The sequence below is a fragment of the Eufriesea mexicana genome, unplaced genomic scaffold (assembly GCF_001483705.2).
Source record: "Eufriesea mexicana isolate 0111107269 unplaced genomic scaffold, ASM148370v2 scaffold354, whole genome shotgun sequence".
NCBI lineage: Eukaryota > Metazoa > Arthropoda > Insecta > Hymenoptera > Apidae > Eufriesea > Eufriesea mexicana.
The window spans coordinates 485,788-501,591 of record NW_016908520.1 but is presented as its reverse complement, the minus strand read 5'-3'; the positions used below and the strand labels follow the sequence as shown (position 1 = coordinate 501,591).

Genomic DNA, 15,804 nt, shown 5'->3' with positions numbered 1-15,804 from the left:
GTCGTGAACGGGTGACGACGAAGTTACGTCTTCAGGGTATATATAAGCTTTAGAGAGACGAAATGGTCAATTCGAATTGAACCATTGTTTAAAAAGATTCTTCTATAAACGACTGTTACATTTAAACGAGTGAGAAATGTACTTATATAGATTTTAAGATTCGAATATTCTATTCTATTATAACTCTTGTAGTATAATGGCGAGTTTAAATCTAATTGTAAGTGATGGATCCCCGTCGTATAAAATTATACCCAATGTATTTCAACAGGCACGGAATTTGTACTGATCCTAGAAACCTTTTTACAGTCTCGTTATAGATGAATTAAATATACAATGGCTAATTAAAATTAAATGCTCGGTTCACAATTGTTCGTAATTAACTCGTAACGTAAAAATACGGTTGCAACTTTTGCACATACATAAAGGCTTCAATCAAATTTATCTTCTTTGACGCAATATACGCCGAATAAATTCCACCTGTTCAAAGCGCGTGACGACCCGTTCTATTGGCTAGCTTCGAAAGAAACTACGTTCAAAAATTGTTACATTGTCGCGAAATGTATTTTTAAGGAAATATATCGTACTTGCATCGAGTGCCAAAATTAATGTGAAACAAAAGAGGAAAACGACAAGGGTCGATAAATGGAAACTCGAATGCGTACAATAATATCGAAATCCTAACGATATCGTGGAAGTGACGTATACCTAACGCAGTTTTCATTGTTAATTTTTAAATCTCTCGAATTTCGGAAATTCCTCGAATAGGATTATTAAGATTGTCACGGAGCAAACGGGATTGTTCAAACGCATCGATTTCATTTCCTTGGAAGATGTCAGAGGCATCCTTTCATCGATCTTGCCTCGACTCTGCTGGTACCGGACGCATCCGAAGATGGCCCACAGCCCTGCAAGATTGGCCTCTCTCTCAAGGCTAATACACACAGGATGTGGGTCACTTCGTCATCGGAGTTCCTTCCGGGTCGAGCTCTCTCGTGTTAACTTTCTATTGTCATGCACACGTATACCCTATCCCGGCCACGGGCATAGCCTCATCCGTGCGTCATCGGTGGAACACTTTCGTGGAAAGGTACTTTTAAATGAGTTCCAAGTGGGGAGGTTTCTCCCTTGGGTCATCGGCCGATGGAAGTCGTGAATGAGTCTCACGAACACGTGAAAACACAGACGTGTACACGCACATATACGAATCGGCCCGTGGACCACTTCTAAAAGAGAGAAAAATGAAGAAGAAGCAGAGGGAAGCCTCCTGTTCGATTGCATCCTTATTGATAAGTAGCTCAGTGGTACGAGCATGGCTGCTCGATGAAAATAGAAAGTGGCGTGGAACGTTTATATCATCGATACATCGTAGTAAAGCACAGTGCATAGATCATCGGGCTACGTAGTCTGTTTACAACTTCCTACATTTTTTCCTGACTTTCCTTCGCTAGAAAGCGACCACGTTCCCCTCGAACGATCCATAGGTCGTAACGATCCGAACGTAATGTGGAATAATAGGCGGCGAACGCAGGAAAGGCGTAATGTTTCCGTCAAGATCATCAGGCGTCTCGTCTGCCATTGATAATACTACTTGGAGATACCGAGGATGAAATTACGCAGGAAATTCGGGGATGCTTGAAAGCCTGGAAAGCCACCCCCGAGAACGAGGTTTGTCGTGTACTCGATTCCATCCAGACAATAACGACCATTACCTTTCATACCGGAAGCCGGTTCGCGTACAGTATGCATGGCGGCGATATTGCGCGCCATTAAGAAGATGCCTACGTCTGGCTCAACTAGAGGAACGTTTCCTACTCTTACGCGGGAAACGACTTTCCACTCTGGTTTCTCGTTGTTCGAAAGTCTTGCAACATTAAGTGTCGAACTCTTCCAACCTGCACGTTTTCGCAACAGCCTCGAACGAGCCAATGAGAGCGAGGTTCCCTCGTCGTGGCGACGTAATCGCGACATGTCCCGTGTCATCGTGTGGTATATGCCTTTCGTTTTCAGGGAACGAATCGAAAACCTTTGAAAGGAACCGAAGCGTGGATAAATCCTGGGAATAAGAAGATACGTGTTAATAGATTCGTTTGGCGAATTCGATGGAATGAAATGAAGATGTTCGTTAATAAGCGTGATCCACGGTTTCAGAAAGTTCTAGCCACGCTTAAAATCTACTTTCATGCCGCTTTCTCTGTAAACAATTTCAGAAGAGAGACTCGTTTCGAAAGCGGACCTACGATGAATTCTACGCCATAGCCTATCCGTCTGAACGGAGCATCCCCTGTATGCACGCTGCTGGTAGTCGATGTTATTTCACCTGGCTCCTCTCTTGCGATACTCGATACCCAAAAACGGACGTTCTAAGGTTTCTCAGGCACAGCGTGCAGAATTCATAATCGGCCAACGTCGAATCGTGTCATACGAAATGATGCAACACGCCATTAATAACTAAAGCGAATTTCGAAACTTCCTCGATGATAGGAATACACGAACAGTATGACATCCACGTCTCGACACTCTGTCATACCTCGAATATTAGAATACATGCTTAAATATCTAATTGACATTTTAATATTACCTAAACGATATTAAATGAAAACTATCGGACTACAGCAAGTAGAGAGGTGAGCTTCCAAGACTAATCACGGAATCTATATTCCCATCAGTGGGAAACAAATGCAAAAGTATCGATTTATATATATCGTGGAAGTGACGTATACCTAACGCAGTTTTCATTGTTAATTTTTAAATCTCTCGAATTTCGGAAATTCCTCGAATAGGATTATTAAGATTGTCACGGAGCAAACGGGATTGTTCAAACGCATCGATTTCATTTCCTTGGAAGATGTCAGAGGCATCCTTTCATCGATCTTGCCTCGACTCTGCTGGTACCGGACGCATCCGAAGATGGCCCACAGCCCTGCAAGATTGGCCTCTCTCTCAAGGCTAATACACACAGGATGTGGGTCACTTCGTCATCGGAGTTCCTTCCGGGTCGAGCTCTCTCGTGTTAACTTTCTATTGTCATGCACACGTATACCCTATCCCGGCCACGGGCATAGCCTCATCCGTGCGTCATCGGTGGAACACTTTCGTGGAAAGGTACTTTTAAATGAGTTCCAAGTGGGGAGGTTTCTCCCTTGGGTCATCGGCCGATGGAAGTCGTGAATGAGTCTCACGAACACGTGAAAACACAGACGTGTACACGCACATATACGAATCGGCCCGTGGACCACTTCTAAAAGAGAGAAAAATGAAGAAGAAGCAGAGGGAAGCCTCCTGTTCGATTGCATCCTTATTGATAAGTAGCTCAGTGGTACGAGCATGGCTGCTCGATGAAAATAGAAAGTGGCGTGGAACGTTTATATCATCGATACATCGTAGTAAAGCACAGTGCATAGATCATCGGGCTACGTAGTCTGTTTACAACTTCCTACATTTTTTCCTGACTTTCCTTCGCTAGAAAGCGACCACGTTCCCCTCGAACGATCCATAGGTCGTAACGATCCGAACGTAATGTGGAATAATAGGCGGCGAACGCAGGAAAGGCGTAATGTTTCCGTCAAGATCATCAGGCGTCTCGTCTGCCATTGATAATACTACTTGGAGATACCGAGGATGAAATTACGCAGGAAATTCGGGGATGCTTGAAAGCCTGGAAAGCCACCCCCGAGAACGAGGTTTGTCGTGTACTCGATTCCATCCAGACAATAACGACCATTACCTTTCATACCGGAAGCCGGTTCGCGTACAGTATGCATGGCGGCGATATTGCGCGCCATTAAGAAGATGCCTACGTCTGGCTCAACTAGAGGAACGTTTCCTACTCTTACGCGGGAAACGACTTTCCACTCTGGTTTCTCGTTGTTCGAAAGTCTTGCAACATTAAGTGTCGAACTCTTCCAACCTGCACGTTTTCGCAACAGCCTCGAACGAGCCAATGAGAGCGAGGTTCCCTCGTCGTGGCGACGTAATCGCGACATGTCCCGTGTCATCGTGTGGTATATGCCTTTCGTTTTCAGGGAACGAATCGAAAACCTTTGAAAGGAACCGAAGCGTGGATAAATCCTGGGAATAAGAAGATACGTGTTAATAGATTCGTTTGGCGAATTCGATGGAATGAAATGAAGATGTTCGTTAATAAGCGTGATCCACGGTTTCAGAAAGTTCTAGCCACGCTTAAAATCTACTTTCATGCCGCTTTCTCTGTAAACAATTTCAGAAGAGAGACTCGTTTCGAAAGCGGACCTACGATGAATTCTACGCCATAGCCTATCCGTCTGAACGGAGCATCCCCTGTATGCACGCTGCTGGTAGTCGATGTTATTTCACCTGGCTCCTCTCTTGCGATACTCGATACCCAAAAACGGACGTTCTAAGGTTTCTCAGGCACAGCGTGCAGAATTCATAATCGGCCAACGTCGAATCGTGTCATACAAAATGATGCAACACGCCATTAATAACTAAAGCGAATTTCGAAACTTCCTCGATGATAGGAATATACGAACAGTATGACATCCACGTCTCGACACTCTGTCATACCTCGAATATTAGAATACATGCTTAAATATCTAATTGACATTTTAATATTACCTAAACGATATTAAATGAAAACTATCGGACTACAGCAAGTAGAGAGGTGAGCTTCCAAGACTAATCACGGAATCTATATTCCCATCAGTGGGAAACAAATGCAAAAGTATCGATTTATATTCGCTACGTGATAAATAAAAGATAAGAAACAAACCGATACCGTGGAAGTTTAATATGGAAAATCGATAACAAACCGGCACTAAAATTTCGACCTATTTTTGCGCAAAACAGATCGCCATCGATCTCTGACAGAGCACGCAGTAGAGATTTATCCCATACCCCGACACGAGACAAAAGAGTGGCACATCGAGATGAAAATCAGGATCAAGAGGAAATCAGCCGGGATCCCGGTGTTCCGATGTTCCGATCTGATTAATCCGTCCACGTCTACGCTTATCCGCTCTTTCGATGGACTCTGAACGCGGAAATGCGGCGGTATCGCTCGTTCCAGATCATTTCTATACCGTCCAGTGGTAGAAAGTTGCCTCCTAGTGGAAAACGCGTATTTTCCACGCGCTACTAATGATACCGTGCCTTTCCTCGAGCATTGTCGGGCCGCGTGAAAAGAGCGTTTTCAAACTGTCGCCCGGCACGCGACGTGGACAAAGAACGTAGCCGGGCAAAACAGGCCGAGGAAAAAAACGAAGAACAAGGGGGTTGAAAAGGGTGGAGAAGAATAACAGAAACGAAATGCTCGAACATTCCTCGAGCGAGTGTGACGCAACCCGTTGTTCGAGCCCGGCTACTGTACTTTCTATTCGACGTGTACCATTGTTACCGACGTAGGACGACGCAGTGGGACGGGGCCGAAGGAAAACTGGCTACTGAATATACCATAAAAGTGGGTGCCTTTTCGCGAGATGCCGAGTCAACGAAGCCTAGGCTAGCCCACCCGGCAAGCGATGTTTTGACTGCGAAGAAACGTTAAGCACGATTTCCAACGCGGAAACATCTTGTCCGGTGCACTACCCGAGAGGCGGATAGGTACCAGGGACCATCGCTACCGTCCCACGGGAGCTTGCAACGTATTGTGAGGGCGTGCAAGGGATAGAGGATTCATCCAGTTCGAATGAATACGGGATAAACGAGCAGCGGAAGCGCACAGAGGTTCCCCTCTATTTTCGAACGAAAATCGCGAGCGCGTCTCATGGACGAGGGGAACGAGGACGTACCAATTTTCTGCGGGATCTTCCCGTGGGAAGGAGCTTCGGAAAAATGCTGCACTGATGTTTCGTGGCTGCAATATCCTTGGGTATATCCTCGATAAATATATACATACATATCTTTCGCTATATATATATATACATTTTTAAAACAAGTTTCATCTTAACCTACAAGATGAGGATTGTCCCAACGATATGCAAACAATATGCAAGATAAGTCACGATAAGTCACGTTCGCAATGCGGCACAGCTTCGGAATAAGATTTAAAGCAAAGGAAACTTTGACACAATTAAGGAACGCGTTAGTGCCGTTTCCCTGAAAAGCATCCAATCTCTTTTCCAAAGGAGCTCGCGGAGGACGCATATCCGCATGTTTAATGATCTCGGCAGGGACCTCACAAAGGAGGATAAACGGTTTCTTTGAGGAGTAACCGCGGCCGCTTTCTTCGTGAAACGCTATTGGAAACTCTTTGTGCGACTGCTTCCAACATGGAGCCGAAGTCGGCGACTACGGGTCGCTTGGCTCGCAGATGCACACGGTCGACCGAAAGGATTCAGGAACGCGGTGAAAATTCCGGTTCGTGGCTAGTGTGAACACACCCCCGGGATGACGTCCGGCGAGTTGGCTGGATGACAATCGAGCGTGGAATATACTTCGTCAATGGCTACCATTGAAGGATGTTACTGATCGGAGATGTTCTATTTGCGTGCAGTCGGATCGGCGGGCTTTTGACACCAGAGCTAGCGAACCAGTCGATATGATTGGTCCCAGATTTTTCGCTTCAGCTGTTGCTAAAAACAGATAGTTGCTTCAGTACAGTAAACTCGGTATTGATTTTTGAATTAACATTTGCTATACAATTACCAAGCAGATTCAAATCACCTGTATCAGACTTCGTTCTCACAGTCATATGCGCAGCTACTTTTGACATAATTAATATTGGCTTTCGTTCACATAGCAGCTCTATTCGCATATAAATTATTATTTATGTACAATATGTTTAGCTACGCATTACGGATCTAGATCTAGAATTCAGAGGTTTATTCGTTTTTGAATAATAATAGTCGGAAAATCGTGAAAAATCAAGAGAAATTAACACAGACAAGATAAACCGTTAACGAATCGGTGGTATCCTCGAATGACGAGTATCGATTGCGATCGAAAATTGGCTGATGAAAATAATCAACCGTTTCGATGATTCGTCACGACTGCAACGTTTACATCGAATGAATAAAACGGTGGAATCAGGCAAATATCAAGTATGAGAATAATGTTTGGACGAATTATTCCATAATTATAGCGAATGGTAATGAGCTCGATTTCGTTCTACGTATCGATACCATGCGAATTCGTGGCATTCCGAGGACGATAAAAACTCAGAACGGTAGAAAATCCGTGCTAAGCGTATAATCGGTCCAAAGCATCGATTCTCATTACTCATTGCTGGCAATTACTTCAAAACTGCAATCATGGCACGTTTTGTTGTCCCAAGCCCGAGTCCGTGGCCGCGTAAGCACACATTGTAATTCCAGATGCGGCTATCATAAATACCGTGGCTAAATTCCTACTGGATCAAACAATCACTGCGACACGTGTTTCCACCATACCTCGCGAGGTACTAGCATATCTTCTAATAGGAAAATTAGAATTATTATAAAAATGACAAAAACTGAGCTTCCCGTAATCCCACTCAAGAACTGCATTTATGTCTCATGAAAAAAATTCGACTTGCTCAAAAAATAATAAAAACTCGCATACTTTTTAACACTAGGTTTACGGACGCTATCTGTATACCCGTTTCTAAGGACACCTGCCAAATTGACAGGTAAAGGAAACCACGTGCCCTTTTTTCTTTAACGATTAGTTTAACCCCTTGACTACTGTGAGCGCCTATGGGCGCTTAGAAATTTTGCGATTGTGACACAGAGGGCGCCCATAAGCGCCTAGAAATTTTATGTTTGTGACACCTAGGGTACCTAAGGACACTTAGAAATTTTGCGTTTGTGACACCTAGGGCACCTATGGACGCTTAGAAATTTTGCGTTTGTGACACAGATGGCTCCTATAGGCGTTTAAAAATTTTGCGATTGTGACATGGAGGGCGCCCATAAGCGCTTAGAAATTTTGCGTTTGTGACACCTAGAGCACCTAAGGAGGCTTAGAAATTTTGCGTTTGTGACACCTAGGGCACCTATGGACGCTTAGAAATTTTGCGTTTGTGACACGGAAGACGCCTAAGGACACTTCGAAATTTTGTGTTTGTGACACAGAGGGCGCCTATAGGCGTTTAGAAATTTTGCGATTGTGACATGGAGGGCGCCCATAAGCGCTTAGAAATTTTGCGTTTGACACCTAGGGCACCTATGGACGCTTAGAAATTTTGCATTTGTGACACGGAAGGCGCCTAAGGACGCTTAGAAATTTTGCGTTTAGGACACCTAGAGCACCTATGAACGCTTAGAAATTTTGCGTTTGTAACATAGAGGGCGCCTATAGGCGCTCGACGTAGTTAGGCTTTTTGACACGGAGGGCGCTTGTTCTCACAAAAATGGCGCACATCGTAACTCAATTCCTGCCGTATGGTACGGCCGCTGCGTATTAAAATCTGCGGTAGTCAAAGGGTTAATTTAAGTATATCTTCTAATAGGAAAATTAGAATTATTATAAAAATGACAAAAACTGAGCTTCCCGTAATCCCACTCAAGAACTGCATTTATGTCTCATGAAAAAAATTCGACTTGCTCAAAAAATAATAAAAACTCGCATACTTTTTAACACTAGGTTTACGGACGCTATCTGTATACCCGTTTCTAAGGACACCTGCCAAATTGACAGGTAAAGGAAACCACGTGCCCTTTTTTCTTTAACGATTAGTTTAACCCCTTGACTACTGTGAGCGCCTATGGGCGCTTAGAAATTTTGCGTTTGTGACACGGAGGGCGCCCATAAGCGCCTAGAAATTTTATGTTTGTGACACCTAGAGCACCTAAGGACGCTTAGAAATTTTGCGTTTGTGACACGGAAGACGCCTAAGGACGCTTAGAAATTTTGTGTTTGTAACACAGAGGGCGCCTATAGGCGTTTAGAAATTTTGCGATTGTGACATGGAGGTACAGATGGCTCCTATAGGCGTTTAAAAATTTTGCGATTGTGACATGGAGGGCGCCCATAAGCGCTTAGAAATTTTGCGTTTGTGACACCTAGAGCACCTAAGGAGGCTTAGAAATTTTGCGTTTGTGACACCTAGGGCACCTATGGACGCTTAGAAATTTTGCGTTTGTGACACGGAAGACGCCTAAGGACACTTCGAAATTTTGTGTTTGTGACACAGAGGGCGCCTATAGGCGTTTAGAAATTTTGCGATTGTGACATGGAGGGCGCCCATAAGCGCTTAGAAATTTTGCGTTTGACACCTAGGGCACCTATGGACGCTTAGAAATTTTGCATTTGTGACACGGAAGGCGCCTAAGGACGCTTAGAAATTTTGCGTTTAGGACACCTAGAGCACCTATGAACGCTTAGAAATTTTGCGTTTGTAACATAGAGGGCGCCTATAGGCGCTCGACGTAGTTAGGCTTTTTGACACGGAGGGCGCTTGTTCTCACAAAAATGGCGCACATCGTAACTCAATTCCTGCCGTATGGTACGGCCGCTGCGTATTAAAATCTGCGGTAGTCAAAGGGTTAATTTAAGAACAATTATATATTATATTAACAGTCTTAATATAAATTAACTAAATCTGTTACCATCGTATAATTGGAGCAACTCTTCCGTCAAATTGACGGGTTCCGTAAATCTAGCGTTAATGATCTGCAACACGTAGCTAAAAATAATAGCGAATTATTAATTTCGACAAAAGCAGATCTGCATATCTTCGGCAACCTGGATAACGAAGAACCTGGAAGCAAGTCTTTGACCGATCTTCAACTCTCTAGATAGAATGTATTAAAAACTAGGACCGAGAGGACCGTTAACAGTCACCACTAATTTCGCTGACCCGATTCTTTTCATTCGCGACACGTAGAATCGGTGGCAATTTCGTGCAGCCTCGATGGAAGATAACATTCGCAATTGAACAGCATCGATTTCGCGGCGAGCAAGTAGAGCCTTAAGAAAAGACGCACGTAAGCCGCGGCGACGGGGGCGAGGAATGCAAAGAAAGCGGGAATAATTAATACGCGGTGCGCATCGTCGTACGGAGACGTACGTGTGGCAGCGCGGAAAAAGGGAGGAAAAAGAAGAGGAATCTTCGCGCGCGATGGCGGTTTTAGGAAAACGGCCTTACCCGTGTGTATACACGATGAAATTGCATTCTCGCCGTTTTAGAAAGCTCACGCACAAGTGGACATGCCGGCCGTTTCTTAGCGAATTTCACAGGAATTAATTGGCTCGGTGATTCGCCCGGTGTTACCGTCGTGATTTACGTGCCGCGATTCGTTGAATTTCACGCACAAGGCATCTTCGAGGAGGCACGCAACCGGCTGACTGAGACCGTGCAATTTCGTTGCAATTTCTGACAGAAGGAAACAGGGAGGGCAAAAAGAACCGAGGGAAAAAGGGGGAACGATGATAAATAAATGGATAAAATCGCGTGCACGTGACCCACTGGTTTATCCCGAAGGTTTTTCCGCTCCTCGAAGCAAGAAACGGTGTAATTGCAGCGTTGCAGGATCGGGAATGAAAATAGTCGGTGGTTAATACCGTTTTCGAGTTGCATCTGCAGCGACCATCATTCTCGCCCTCGCCGCTAGAGGGAGGACCCCCACAGATCTAGTTAATGCGTTACGTGCAAGAGTATTCGCGTTATTCGTATAACGTGATCAGGGATAAGAATGTTCCTAATTTAGGAATAGTATTAAATGAATAATAGCATAGTAGAATAATAGTATATAATAATAAGCTTCCTAATCTGAACGTGTCGGGATATTACGAAGATTATTTTTCATATTAACTCTTTGCACTCGAGTGGTAACTCTCGTTGTCAGTCACCGTTTGTGCTTCAATATCTGGAGGCCTGAGTAACGAGTATGAGACATTACTAGATTAGAAATAACTCCACGTGAAATATTGAAATGAAATACACGTGATTTTCTCTTTTTATTTTAACATAAATGGCACCACTGAGATAAGAAAAGTATAAGAAGAGCCTCGAATTGTTATATCTTTATAACGAGGAAATTTTCCAGTGCACAGGGATAATAATTTGAACAACCAATTACATTTCCTACCACGTTAAACGTGCAATTGGTACCGTTGATTTTAATCATCTTACCTTTATTCGATACCTTTCCTAATCCTTTCGACTCGAAGACTTTTTCGTAGTAAACAGCAATTCGAAGCTTTTCTTAGATTTTCATAAGCTCGCTGATACTCTTTATGCCAAAATGAAAATAGAAAATCGTGCATTTGCGCGAGAAATGAACGAATAGAATTATTTTATCTCGATATTTCGCGCGTAGTTGCTAATATAATTATCATCATTCGTTATTTCAGTTATAGCATTGAAGCAAACGGTGACTGAGAGTCAACTCTCGAGAGCAAAGGGTTAACCCTTTGCACTCGACCACTTTTTCGTTATAGAAAAATAACAATTCGAAGACTTTCTGTCATAGAGTTGACGATATTTTTGAAATGGTAGATGAGAAATCATATGCAAATTAAGACACAATTATTTTTCTTCGATATTCCACACATCGTTAGGTAATTTTAAATTTCATATATTAATTAACGTCGATCTTTAGAATCTGATTAAACGGTGACTGAGAGTCACCTCTCGAGTGCAAAGGGTTAAAATTGTACCCGTTTACAATAGATTTATGAATATCAAACGATACTACGTAAGGTAATATTGGAAAATATTTTGAAACATCCAGGGAGAAATTTAAAGTACACATATGTATATGGCCACTCTGTACATTCTGGGTCTGTGCTTGAATTATAGAAAAATTAAGGGTACAGATGTTCCTAATTTAGAGATAATAAGCTTCTTAATCAAAACGTGTGAGGGTAATACGAAGATTATTTTTCATATTAAAATTGTACCCGTTTACAATAGATTTATGAATATCAAACGATACTACGTAAGGTAATATTGGAAAATATTTTGAAACATTTAGGGAGTATTAAAATCTGCGGTAGTCAAAGGGTTAATTTAAGAACAATTATATATTATATTAACAGTCTTAATATAAATTAACTAAATCTGTTACCATCGTATAATTGGAGCAACTCTTCCGTCAAATTGACGGGTTCCGTAAATCTAGCGTTAATGATCTGCAACACGTAGCTAAAAATAATAGCGAATTATTAATTTCGACAAAAGCAGATCTGCATATCTTCGGCAACCTGGATAACGAAGAACCTGGAAGCAAGTCTTTGACCGATCTTCAACTCTCTAGATAGAATGTATTAAAAACTAGGACCGAGAGGACCGTTAACAGTCACCACTAATTTCGCTGACCCGATTCTTTTCATTCGCGACACGTAGAATCGGTGGCAATTTCGTGCAGCCTCGATGGAAGATAACATTCGCAATTGAACAGCATCGATTTCGCGGCGAGCAAGTAGAGCCTTAAGAAAAGACGCACGTAAGCCGCGGCGACGGGGGCGAGGAATGCAAAGAAAGCGGGAATAATTAATACGCGGTGCGCATCGTCGTACGGAGACGTACGTGTGGCAGCGCGGAAAAAGGGAGGAAAAAGAAGAGGAATCTTCGCGCGCGATGGCGGTTTTAGGAAAACGGCCTTACCCGTGTGTATACACGATGAAATTGCATTCTCGCCGTTTTAGAAAGCTCACGCACAAGTGGACATGCCGGCCGTTTCTTAGCGAATTTCACAGGAATTAATTGGCTCGGTGATTCGCCCGGTGTTACCGTCGTGATTTACGTGCCGCGATTCGTTGAATTTCACGCACAAGGCATCTTCGAGGAGGCACGCAACCGGCTGACTGAGACCGTGCAATTTCGTTGCAATTTCTGACAGAAGGAAACAGGGAGGGCAAAAAGAACCGAGGGAAAAAGGGGGAACGATGATAAATAAATGGATAAAATCGCGTGCACGTGACCCACTGGTTTATCCCGAAGGTTTTTCCGCTCCTCGAAGCAAGAAACGGTGTAATTGCAGCGTTGCAGGATCGGGAATGAAAATAGTCGGTGGTTAATACCGTTTTCGAGTTGCATCTGCAGCGACCATCATTCTCGCCCTCGCCGCTAGAGGGAGGACCCCCACAGATCTAGTTAATGCGTTACGTGCAAGAGTATTCGCGTTATTCGTATAACGTGATCAGGGATAAGAATGTTCCTAATTTAGGAATAGTATTAAATGAATAATAGCATAGTAGAATAATAGTATATAATAATAAGCTTCCTAATCTGAACGTGTCGGGATATTACGAAGATTATTTTTCATATTAACTCTTTGCACTCGAGTGGTAACTCTCGTTGTCAGTCACCGTTTGTGCTTCAATATCTGGAGGCCTGAGTAACGAGTATGAGACATTACTAGATTAGAAATAACTCCACGTGAAATATTGAAATGAAATACACGTGATTTTCTCTTTTTATTTTAACATAAATGGCACCACTGAGATAAGAAAAGTATAAGAAGAGCCTCGAATTGTTATATCTTTATAACGAGGAAATTTTCCAGTGCACAGGGATAATAATTTGAACAACCAATTACATTTCCTACCACGTTAAACGTGCAATTGGTACCGTTGATTTTAATCATCTTACCTTTATTCGATACCTTTCCTAATCCTTTCGACTCGAAGACTTTTTCGTAGTAAACAGCAATTCGAAGCTTTTCTTAGATTTTCATAAGCTCGCTGATACTCTTTATGCCAAAATGAAAATAGAAAATCGTGCATTTGCGCGAGAAATGAACGAATAGAATTATTTTATCTCGATATTTCGCGCGTAGTTGCTAATATAATTATCATCATTCGTTATTTCAGTTATAGCATTGAAGCAAACGGTGACTGAGAGTCAACTCTCGAGAGCAAAGGGTTAACCCTTTGCACTCGACCACTTTTTCGTTATAGAAAAATAACAATTCGAAGACTTTCTGTCATAGAGTTGACGATATTTTTGAAATGGTAGATGAGAAATCATATGCAAATTAAGACACAATTATTTTTCTTCGATATTCCACACATCGTTAGGTAATTTTAAATTTCATATATTAATTAACGTCGATCTTTAGAATCTGATTAAACGGTGACTGAGAGTCACCTCTCGAGTGCAAAGGGTTAAAATTGTACCCGTTTACAATAGATTTATGAATATCAAACGATACTACGTAAGGTAATATTGGAAAATATTTTGAAACATCCAGGGAGAAATTTAAAGTACACATATGTATATGGCCACTCTGTACATTCTGGGTCTGTGCTTGAATTATAGAAAAATTAAGGGTACAGATGTTCCTAATTTAGAGATAATAAGCTTCTTAATCAAAACGTGTGAGGGTAATACGAAGATTATTTTTCATATTAAAATTGTACCCGTTTACAATAGATTTATGAATATCAAACGATACTACGTAAGGTAATATTGGAAAATATTTTGAAACATTTAGGGAGAAATTTAAAGTACACGTATGTATATGGCCACTCTGTACCTTCTGGGTCTGTGCTTGAATTATAAAAAAATTAAAGGTACAGATGTTCCTAATTTAGAGATAATAAGCTTCTTAATCAAAACGTGTGAGGGTAATACGAAGATTATTTTTCATATTAAAATTGTACCCGTTTACAATAGATTTATGAATATCAAACGATACTACGTAAGGTAATATTGGAAAATATTTTGAAACATTTAGGGAGAAATTTAAAGTACACGTATGTATATGGCCACTCTGTACCTTCTGGGTCTGTGCTTGAATTATAGAAAAATTAAAGGTACACGTGAGTACCAGCGCGCCTCGTTGACAGTAATATTTTAAGGGAGAGAATATACACACAGAGGAAAGAATTTTTCCTTCCTAAGTCGTTGCATTTGAAGAGGAGCTTTTGTTACGTTTTGTATCCTTTCTAGACGTTTGTACGTTACCTGCAAATTGCGAAGATTTAAAAGAACAAGTTCCGAGGCAGAATTTTTGCGTAGAATGGAAGAAGGAGATTGTTCGGGCGAGTGTACGTATAATAGATATATGGTTAAGAAATTGCAGAGCTCTAACGTGAAAAGAAATTGTTCCAGGAGGATAATGCAAATTTAATGAACATCCCGCGGATGAAGTCGGCGTTTTCAGAACACGAGACGAGATGGCTTTCGCGCGCGATGAAAATTCATCAAGCTTTAGCAAGGCATTTTTAATCAACCAGAATAAGAAGATAGGCACACATACACAGGCAAGACACTCCGTTTCACAGACTCGCAAAGTGCCAGTGCTCTCGACGCAGAAGGAGTATCTCCTCCCGTAAATAAAACAACGAATAACCGCGTCAAAGAAGATCCGTCTATTAAAACCTATATAAAAAAATAGCATCTATCTAAAAATCACGTGTCTCATCTTCTACATCTGAATAATCGTCTAATAAAAATTCGAAAGAAACCAAATGAAAAGAGGAAACAAAGGAGAAGAACGGAGAATAAAATAAAATAAACTAAAGAGGAAAACTGAGCAAGAATTATCCAACAATCTTCGTGGAATTAAAAAAAAGAAAAAAAATTGAAAGAGGATAGGATAATTTCAATTATACCAATGTCGATATCGCGAAACACAACATTTCACGGTGAACGAACGAAAAATCGGACGAATCGGATAAAAATAAAGCGAAAAAGCAATTTATGAACACATACCTCGATTTCTATAATTCACACGCGTGGAAACGTGCAACCAATTAATCCCTCGTTCTTCGTTAAACTATTCGTAGATATCTCTCGTTGGCTTTTCTCGCACTGCTTTCAGAGAAATGGTAACCGGTGTACAGAAACGTACGCTGACCGTTGCACTGAATCGCAACCCGTGCCCGTTTGCAGAGGAAAATAAAACAGACACGAAAGAGCAGACTTCGATTCGAAATTGCGATACCGCTCGCAGGTAA

The 15,804-nt window shown here is 42.0% G+C and overlaps 1 protein-coding gene across 1 annotated transcript in view; it reads right to left on the bottom strand.

The window, feature by feature from the left end:
- LOC108556247 (uncharacterized) overlaps positions 1-15,804 on the bottom strand; it is a 29,236-nt gene extending 13,432 nt beyond the window's left edge. Inside the window, exon 1 of the mRNA XM_017912256.1 lies at positions 15,560-15,804. The gene's annotated coding sequence lies outside the window, so the exon portion shown is untranslated. The remainder of the gene's footprint in view (positions 1-15,559) is intronic.